The sequence below is a fragment of the Danio aesculapii genome, chromosome 3, assembly GCF_903798145.1.
Source record: "Danio aesculapii chromosome 3, fDanAes4.1, whole genome shotgun sequence".
Lineage (NCBI taxonomy): Eukaryota > Metazoa > Chordata > Actinopteri > Cypriniformes > Danionidae > Danio > Danio aesculapii.
Window position 1 is genome coordinate 57,495,780 of NC_079437.1, and position 10,049 is coordinate 57,505,828.

Consider the following 10,049-nt stretch of genomic DNA (forward strand, 5'->3'; position numbering starts at 1 on the left):
AGCTATGACCACCAAACTCGCACCAGACCTCCAAACTATTTTGACTCGCGTTGCTATATCTTTTCCGACTGATCCGACTTTCGGTTTTCCGAAAAACGTCCCGGGACCACCGGAAAAATCCCATAGACTTAACATAGGATCAAACTTTGTGAGCTCATAACTCTGCATCAGACTGTCGCACAGACTTCTAACTGGGCTCATTTAACTCAGATTATCAATCTGCCAATGACTGATCACCTTTAAACTTTCTAGCCACTCCCTAGCAACCACTTTTGGACCCTAGAAACTGTCCCATAGACTTCCATTGCAAAAGACTGCCATTGACTTAACATTGAATCAAACTCTGAGAGCTCATAACTCTGCATCAGACTGTCATACAGACTAATGACTGAGCTCATTTAACTCAGACTACCAAACTGCCAATCACTGATGAGCTTTTAACTTTCTAGCCACACCCTAACTACCAGATACTGCACCCTAGCAACAACTGTCCCATAGACTTCCATTGCAAAAGACTGTCATTGACTTAACATTAGATCAAACTTTGTGACCTCATAGCTTTTCATCAGACTGTCATACTTATGGGTGAGCTTTATCTATCTCTATCTATCTATCTATCTATCTATCTATCTATCTATCTATCTATCTATCTATCTATCTATCTATCTATCTATCTATCTATCTATCTATCTATCTATCTATTGGTTTTATCTATCTATCTATCTATCTATCTATCTATCTATCTATCTATCTATCTATTGGTTTTATCTATCTATCTATCTATCTATCTATCTATCTATCTATCTATCTATCTATCTATCTATCTATCTATCTATCTATCTATCTATCCTTTTTCGAACTGTTTTTATCTATCTATCTATCTATCTATCTATCTATCTATCTATCTATCTATCTATCTATCTATCTATCTATCTATCTATCTATCTATCTATCTATCTATCTATCCTTTTCAAACTGTTTTTATCTATCTATCTATCTATCTATCTATCTATCTATCTATCTATCTATCTATCTATCTATCTATCTATCTATCTATCTATCTATCTATCTATCTATCTATCTATCTATCTATCCCTTTTCAAACTGTTTTTATCTATCTATCTATCTATCTATCTATCTATCTATCTATCTATCTATCTATCTATCTATCTATCTATCTATCTATCTATCTATCTATCTATCTATCTATCTATTGGTTTTATCTATCTATCTATCTATCTATCTATCTATCTATCTATCTATCTATCTATCTATCTATCTATCTATCTATCTATCTATCCTTTTTCGCACTGTTTTTATCTATCTATCTATCTATCTATCTATCTATCTATCTATCTATCTATCTATCTATCTATCTATCTATCTATCTATCTATCTATCTATCTATCTATCTATCTATCTATCTATCTATCCTTTTCAAACTGTTTTTATCTATCTATCTATCTATCTATCTATCTATCTATCTATCTATCTATCTATCTATCTATCCCTTTTCAAACTGTTTTTATCTATCTATCTATCTATCTATCTATCTATCTATCTATCTATCTATCTATCTATCTATCTATCTATCTATCTATCAACTGGTTTTATCTATCTATCTATCTATCTATCTATCTATCTATCTATCTATCTATCTATCTATCTATCTATCTATCTATCTATCTATCTATCTTTCTATCCTTTTTCGAACTGTTTTTATCTATCTATCTATCTATCTATCTATCTATCTATCTATCTATCTATCTATCTATCTATCTATCTATCTATCTATCTATCTATCTATCTATCTATCTATCTATCTATCTATCTATCTATCTATCTATCTATCTATCTATTGGTTTTATCTATCTATCTATCTATCTATCTATCTATCTATCTATCTATCTATCTATCCTTTTTCGAACTGTTTTTATCTATCTATCTATCTATCTATCTATCTATCTATCTATCTATCTATCTATCTATCTATCTATCCTTTTTCGAACTGTTTTTATCTATCTATCTATCTATCTATCTATCTATCTATCTATCTATCTATCTATCTATCTATCTATCTATCTATCTATCTATCTATCTATCTATCTATCTATCTATCTATCTATCTATCTATCAACTGGTTTTATCTATCTATCTATCTATCTATCTATCTATCTATCTATCTATCTATCTATCTATCTATCTATCTATCTATCTATCTATCTATCTATCCTTTTTCAAACTGTTTTTATCTATCTATCTATCTATCTATCTATCTATCTATCTATCTATCTATCTATCTATCTATCCTTTTTCGAACTGTTTTTATCTATCTATCTATCTATCTATCTATCTATCTATCTATCTATCTATCTATCTATCTATCTATCTATCTATCTATCCTTTTTCAAACTGTTTTATCTATCTATCTATCTATCTATCTATCTATCTATCTATCTATCTATCTATCTATCTATCCTTTTTCGAACTGTTTTTATCTATCTATCTATCTATCTATCTATCTATCTATCTATCTATCTATCTATCTATCTATCTATCTATCTATCTATCTATCTATCTATCTATCCCTTTTCAAACTGTTTTTATCTATCTATCTATCTATCTATCTATCTATCTATCTATCTATCTATCTATCTATCTATCTATCTATCTATCTATCCTTTTTCGCACTGTTTTTATCTATCTATCTATCTATCTATCTATCTATCTATCTATCTATCTATCTATCTATCTATCTATCTATCTATCTATCTATCCTTTTCAAACTTTTTTTATCTATCTATCTATCTATCTATCTATCTATCTATCTATCTATCTATCTATCTATCTATCTATCTATCTATCTATCTATCTATCCCTTTTCAAACTGTTTTTATCTATCTATCTATCTATCTATCTATCTATCTATCTATCTATCTATCTATCTATCTATCTATCAACTGGTTTTATCTATCTATCTATCTATCTATCTATCTATCTATCTATCTATCTATCTATCTATCTATCTATCTATCTATCTATCTATCCTTTTTCAAACTGTTTTTATCTATCTATCTATCTATCTATCTATCTATCTATCTATCTATCTATCTATCTATCTATCTATCTATCTATCTATCTATCTATCTATCTTTCTATCCTTTTTCGAACTGTTTTTATCTATCTATCTATCTATCTATCTATCTATCTATCTATCTATCTATCTATCTATCTATTGGTTTTATCTATCTATCTATCTATCTATCTATCTATCTATCTATCTATCTATCTATCTATCTATCTATCTATCTATCTATCTATCTATCTATCTATCTATCCTTTTTCGAACTGTTTTTATCTATCTCTATCTATCTATCTATCTATCTATCTATCTATCTATCTATCTATCTATCTATCTATCTATCTATCTATCTATCTATCTATCTACTGGTTTTATCTATCTATCTATCTATCTATCTATCTATCTATCTATCTATCTATCTATCTATCTATCTATCTATCTATCTATCTATCTATCCTTTTTCAAACTGTTTTTATCTATCTATCTATCTATCTATCTATCTATCTATCTATCTATCTATCTATCTATCTATCTATCTATCTATCCTTTTTCGAACTGTTTTTATCTATCTATCTATCTATCTATCTATCTATCTATCTATCTATCTATCTATCTATCTATCTATCTATCTATCTATCTATCTATCTATCTATCTATCTATCTATCTATCTATCTATCTATCTATCCTTTTTCAAACTGTTTTTATCTATCTATCTATCTATCTATCTATCTATCTATCTATCTATCTATCTATCTATCTATCTATCTATCCTTTTCGAACTGTTTTTATCTATCTATCTATCTATCTATCTATCTATCTATCTATCTATCTATCTATCTATCTATCTATCTATCTATCTATCTATCTATCTATCTATCTATCTATCTATCTATCTATCTATCCCTTTTCAAACTGTTTTTATCTATCTATCTATCTATCTATCTATCTATCTATCTATCTATCTATCTATCTATCTATCTATCTATCTATCCCTTTTCAAACTGTTTTTATCTATCTATCTATCTATCTATCTATCTATCTATCTATCTATCTATCTATCTATCTATCTATCTATCTACTGGTTTTATCTATCTATCTATCTATCCTTTTTCAAACTGTTTCTATCTATCTATCTATCTATCTATCTATCTATCTATCTATCTATCTATCTATCTATCTATCAACTGGTTTTATCTATCTATCTATCTATCTATCTATCTATCTATCTATCTATCTATCTATCTATCTATCTATCTATCTATCTATCTATCTATCTATCTATCCTTTTTCAAACTGTTTTTATCTATCTATCTATCTATCTATCTATCTATCTATCTATCTATCTATCTATCTATCTATCTATCTATCTATCTATCTATCTATCTATTGGTTTTATCTATCTATCTATCTATCTATCTATCTATCTATCTATCTATCTATCTATCTATCTATCTATCTATCCTTTTTCGAACTGTTTTTATCTATCTATCTATCTATCTATCTATCTATCTATCTATCTATCTATCTATCTATCTATCTATCTATCTATCTATCTATCCTTTTTCGAACTGTTTTTATCTATCTATCTATCTATCTATCTATCTATCTATCTATCTATCTATCTATCTATCTATCTATCTATCTATCTATCTATCTATCTATCCTTTTTCAAACTGTTTTTATCTATCTATCTATCTATCTATCTATCTATCTATCTATCTATCTATCTATCTATCTATCTATCTATCTATCTATCTATCTATCTATCTATCTAAGAACATGCTAATTCATGCTAGAATCATGCTAGTAACATGCTAATTCATGCTAGAATCATGCTAGTAACGTTAATTCATGCTAGAATCATGCTAGTAACATGCTAATTCATGCTAAAACGATGCTAATTTATGCTAGAATCATGCTAGTAACATGCTAATTCATGCTAGAATCATGCTAGTTACATGCTAATTCGTGCTAGAACGATGCTAATTAATGTTAGAATCATGCTAGTAACATGCTAATTCATGCTAGAATCATGCTAGTAACATGCTAATTCATGCTAAAACGATGCTAATTTATGCTAGAATCATGCTAGTAACATGCTAATTCATGCTAGAATCATGCTAGTAACATGCTAATTCATGCTAGAAACATGCTAGTAACATGCTAATTCATGCTAGAATCATGCTAGTTACATGCTAATTCATGCTAGAACGATGCTAATTCATGTTAGAATCATGCTAGTAACATGCTAGTTCATGCTAGAATCATGCTAGAACGATGCTAGAATCATGCTAGAATCATGCTAGTAACATGCTAATTCATGCTAGAATCATGCTAGAATCATGCTAATTCATGCTAGTAACATGCTAATTCATGCTAGAATCATGCAAATTCATGCTAGAATCATGCAAGTAACATGCTAATTCATGCTAGAATCATGCTAGTAACATGCCAATTCATGTTAGAATCATGCTAGTAACATGCTAACTCATGCTAAAACGATGCTAATTTATGCTAGAATCATGCTAGTAACATGCTAATTCATGCTAGAATTATGCTAGTAACATGCTAATTCATGCTAGATTCATGCTAGTAACATGCTAATCATGCTATAATCATGCTAGTAACATGCTAATTCATGCTAGAATCATGCTAGTAACATGTTAATTCATGCTAGAATCTTGCTAGTAACATGCTAATTTATGCTAGAATCTTGCTAGTAACATGCTATTTCATGCTAGAATCATGCTAGTAACATGCTAATTCATGTTAGAATCAGGCTAGTAACATGCTAATTAATGCTATAATCATGCTAGTAACATGCTAATTCATGCTATAATCATGCTAGTAACATGCTAATTCATGCTAGAATCATGCTAGTAACATGCTAATTCATGCTATAATCATGCTAGTAACATGCTAATTCATGCTAGAATCATGCTAGTAACATGCTAATTTATGCTAGAATCATGCTAGTAACATGCTAATTCATGCTAGAAACATGCTAGTAACATGCTAATTCATGCTAGTAACATGCTAATTCCTGCTAGAATCATGCTAGTAACATGCTAATTCATGCTAAAATCATGCTAGTAACATGCTAATTCATGCTAGAATAATGCTAGTAACATGCTAATTCATGCTAGAACGATGCTAATTCATGCTAAAATCATGCTAGTAACATGCTAATTCATGCTAGAATCATGCTAGTAAGATGCTAATTCATGCTAGAATCATGCTAGTAACATGCTAATTCATGTTAGAATCATGCTAGTATCATGCTAATTCCTGCTAGAATCATGCTAGTAACATGCTAATTCATGCTAGAATCATGCTAGTAACATGCTAATTCATGCTAGAATCATGCTAGTAACATGCTAGTTCATGCTAGAATCATGCTAGTAACATGCTAATTCATGCTAGAATCATGCTAGTTCATGCTAGAATCATGCTAGTAACATGCTAATTCATGCTAGAATCATGCTAGTAACATGCTAATTCATGCTAGAATCATGCTAGTAACATGCTAATTCATGCTAGAATCATGCAAGTAACATGCTAATTCATGCTAGAATCATGCTAGTAACATGCTAATTCATGGTAAAATCATGCTAATGACATGCTAATCGTTTTATCTATCTATCTATCTATCTATCTATCTATCTATCTATCTATCTATCTATCTATCTATCTATCTATCTATCTATCTATCTATCTATCTTTTCATACTTTTTAAAACTACTTTAATCTAAATAAACTATTACCAAGGCTTTGTCAAGCCAGCCTCAAAGTTTGTCCTCAAACTTTAATAATCTAGTTTTTGATTTGCTCTCTGTCTGTGTTCAGGGCTGCTGTGGAGTATCGTCTGACACCTGAGCTTCTCAGTTCCTGTCCGGTTTTCCCCGATCCCTGTTCAAGCGGGATACCTGATCTTTGTTGGTTTATTTTCCGTTTTGTTTTGAACTTGTTCCATGCTATATTGACTGTGTCAATAAAGTATCATTACTTGCACATTGGATCCTTCTAGCACTCAGTCACGCGTAACACTACATTGTAAAAGCGCTTTAGAAATAAATATGAATTGAATAATTTGGAAACCACAGAACATTCTGAGAACAGTTCATTGTAGTGTGACAACAGTGTGTGATTATATAGCCAATCTTTAATGGTTAAAAGTAATTAATTCATTTTTTTTATAATCACACTTGATGAAAACACTGGGCATAAACACTTTGATTCATATTCTCCATTTGTACATGTCATCAGAGGGGGAAAGCCACACCCATTAGTTACCATCTCTCCATCGTTAGCATTAACAGCCCTGAGTGAGAAGCAGGCATTAGAGTTTTGAAGCAGCCACTATGGCATTTATAGCTCCGCCCACTTTGGAAAGAGGACTGGGAGCACAATCTTATTTGAATTTAAAGTGACAGTCACCAAATTGGCACAATTTGCAACAAAGCCTAAAGTTATTTAATGCCCCAATCTAGAGGAAAACAACATGGGCATAATAAACGAAAAAGAAAGGTTGTGAGTGGTGGATTTCCCAGGGGAAACAAACAAACAAACAAACAAAAACAAACATGGAAACTTAGTTGAGAGTAACTTCATTCATTCATTTTCTTTTCGGCTTAGTGCCTTTATTAATCAGGGGTCGCCACAGCGGAATGAACCACCAACTTATTCATAGTTTTACGCAGCGGATGCCCTTCCAGCCGCAACCTAACACTGGGAAACACCCATACAGTTCACTCTCATTCACACACATACATTACGGGCAACTTACTTTATTCAATTCACCTATAGCGCATGTGTTTGGACGTTGGAGGAAATCTGAGCACCTGGAGGAAACCCACGTGAACACGGGGAGAACAATCTACACGGAAATGACCCCGCCAAGGCTCGAACCAGCAACCTTCTTGCTGTGAGGCGATTGTGCGATCGTGGGCTATTTTGAGCAGAAACTTCACATACACATTTTAGGGACATCAGAGATTTGTTAAAAGGCACATATCAGGGCCCCTCTAAAGATCTAAGACCCAAAGTATAACATTCTCCTTAACTAAAAGGAATTTTCTATTCATGCAATGGTTATTGACCAGCAGAACATTCAGGGAACCAGAAATTAACTTTCCCAGAACATCCTAGTTTTTATTAAATATTAACTAACATATAATTAGAATAAAGAGCGGCACAGTGGCTCAGTGGTTAGCACTGTCATCTCAAGAAAGTCACAGATTCGAGTCCCAGCCAGGCCAGTTGGCATTTCTGTGTGGAGTTTGCATGTTCTCCCTGTGTTGGCGTAGGTTTTCTCCAGGTGCTCCAAGGACATGCAATATAGGTGAATTGAATAAACTAAACTGGATTGGTGTATGAGTGTGTGTGTGAATGTGAGAGTGTATGGGTGTTTTCCAGTACTAGGTTGCAGCTGGAAGGGCATCCGCTGTGTAAAACATATACTGGAATAGTTGGCGGTTCATTCCGCTGTGGCAATCCCTGATAAATAAGGGACTAAGCCAAAGGAAAATGAATGAGTGAATGATTAGAATATTATTTAATTAGTTTATTTTTGTATTATTATTAGTAGTAGTGTTGTAAGTATTGTATTAGTATTGTAAGATAAAAATTTGGTCTGTGTTACTGAATAAAAAAAAAAAAAAAAAAAAATATATATATATATATATATATATATATATATATATATATATATATATATATATATATATGCAATTTCTAATAATTATAAATAATAATCTAATAACTTAAAAATTACTCTGCCTTATGTCTGTTCAAGATTCAATGATTATTTTTATTATTTTTTTTACTAAAATATGTCTTCTCCCCGTGTTGGCGTGAGTTTCCTCCGGGTGCTCTGGTTTCCCCCATAAGTAGAAGACATGCAGTACAGGTGAATTTGGGCAAGCTAAATTATCCGTAGTGTATATGTGTGAATGAGACTGTATAGGTGTTTCTCAGTGATAGGATGCAGCTGGAAGTGCATCCTCTGCGTAAAACATATGCTGGATAAGTTGGCGGTTCATTCCGCTGTGGCAACCCCTGATTAATAAAGGGTCTAAGCCATAAAAAAAAATGAATGAATGAATTCAGGCCGCAACCATATGCAACCTAGCAACAACCTCATCAGGGAAAAACGGAACAGGTGTGTGTGAGGTGCATGACAGGGCTTGTAGTCCGTTTGGTGACAGATTTGTAGTTCTCCAGCTGGTGACTGTAACAGTTACAGTAAAATTTAAAAACACATTTGATATTCAAACTCACACTAGTATCATTTAACAATGAAAAAGCCCATAATCAGTACCTGAGGTGATCATTGTCATAGACGTTTATGTTGTTGTTCAGCCGTAAGAAATAAAAACTAAACCGTAAAAGAAAATGAATGAATGAATGTTGTGGTGTGTTTTGTTTTGTGTTGTTTTGTTGTGTTCTGTCCTGTGTTTTTTTTTGTGTTTTGTCTTGTGTTTTGTTTTATATGTTTTGTTGTGAGTTTTTGTGGTGTGTTTTGTTGTGTTGCACATTATTAGTTGTTTTTTTTACTTTTAGGATGATTTTTTATATATTTGTCAGAAAAATTGGTAAAGTATAGATACAACAAAAAAATCACAACGTGAAACAATATCTAATAGATTAAATAAAGTTATGGTTTAACACTTGAAACCAAGATGATATTTCACCTGAACACACAGACACACACACACGCACAATGAGAGAAAACACAAGCTCTCTTAATCCTTTGGCAGAACAACCAGCAAATGGTTTATGTGCTTATGCTGTTTCATCCTCCTAGCACAGTTTTTGTCATTGTCAGAATATAGATATAAAATATATCGAATACTAGAATTTAAAAAGATATACGTAAAGCCCAATTTGGGAAATGTTCAGTTCTGTTGAGATGCGCTAGAGAGAAGCAGCGTCATGTCCGATGTGCAATTCAGCACACGAAGAAGC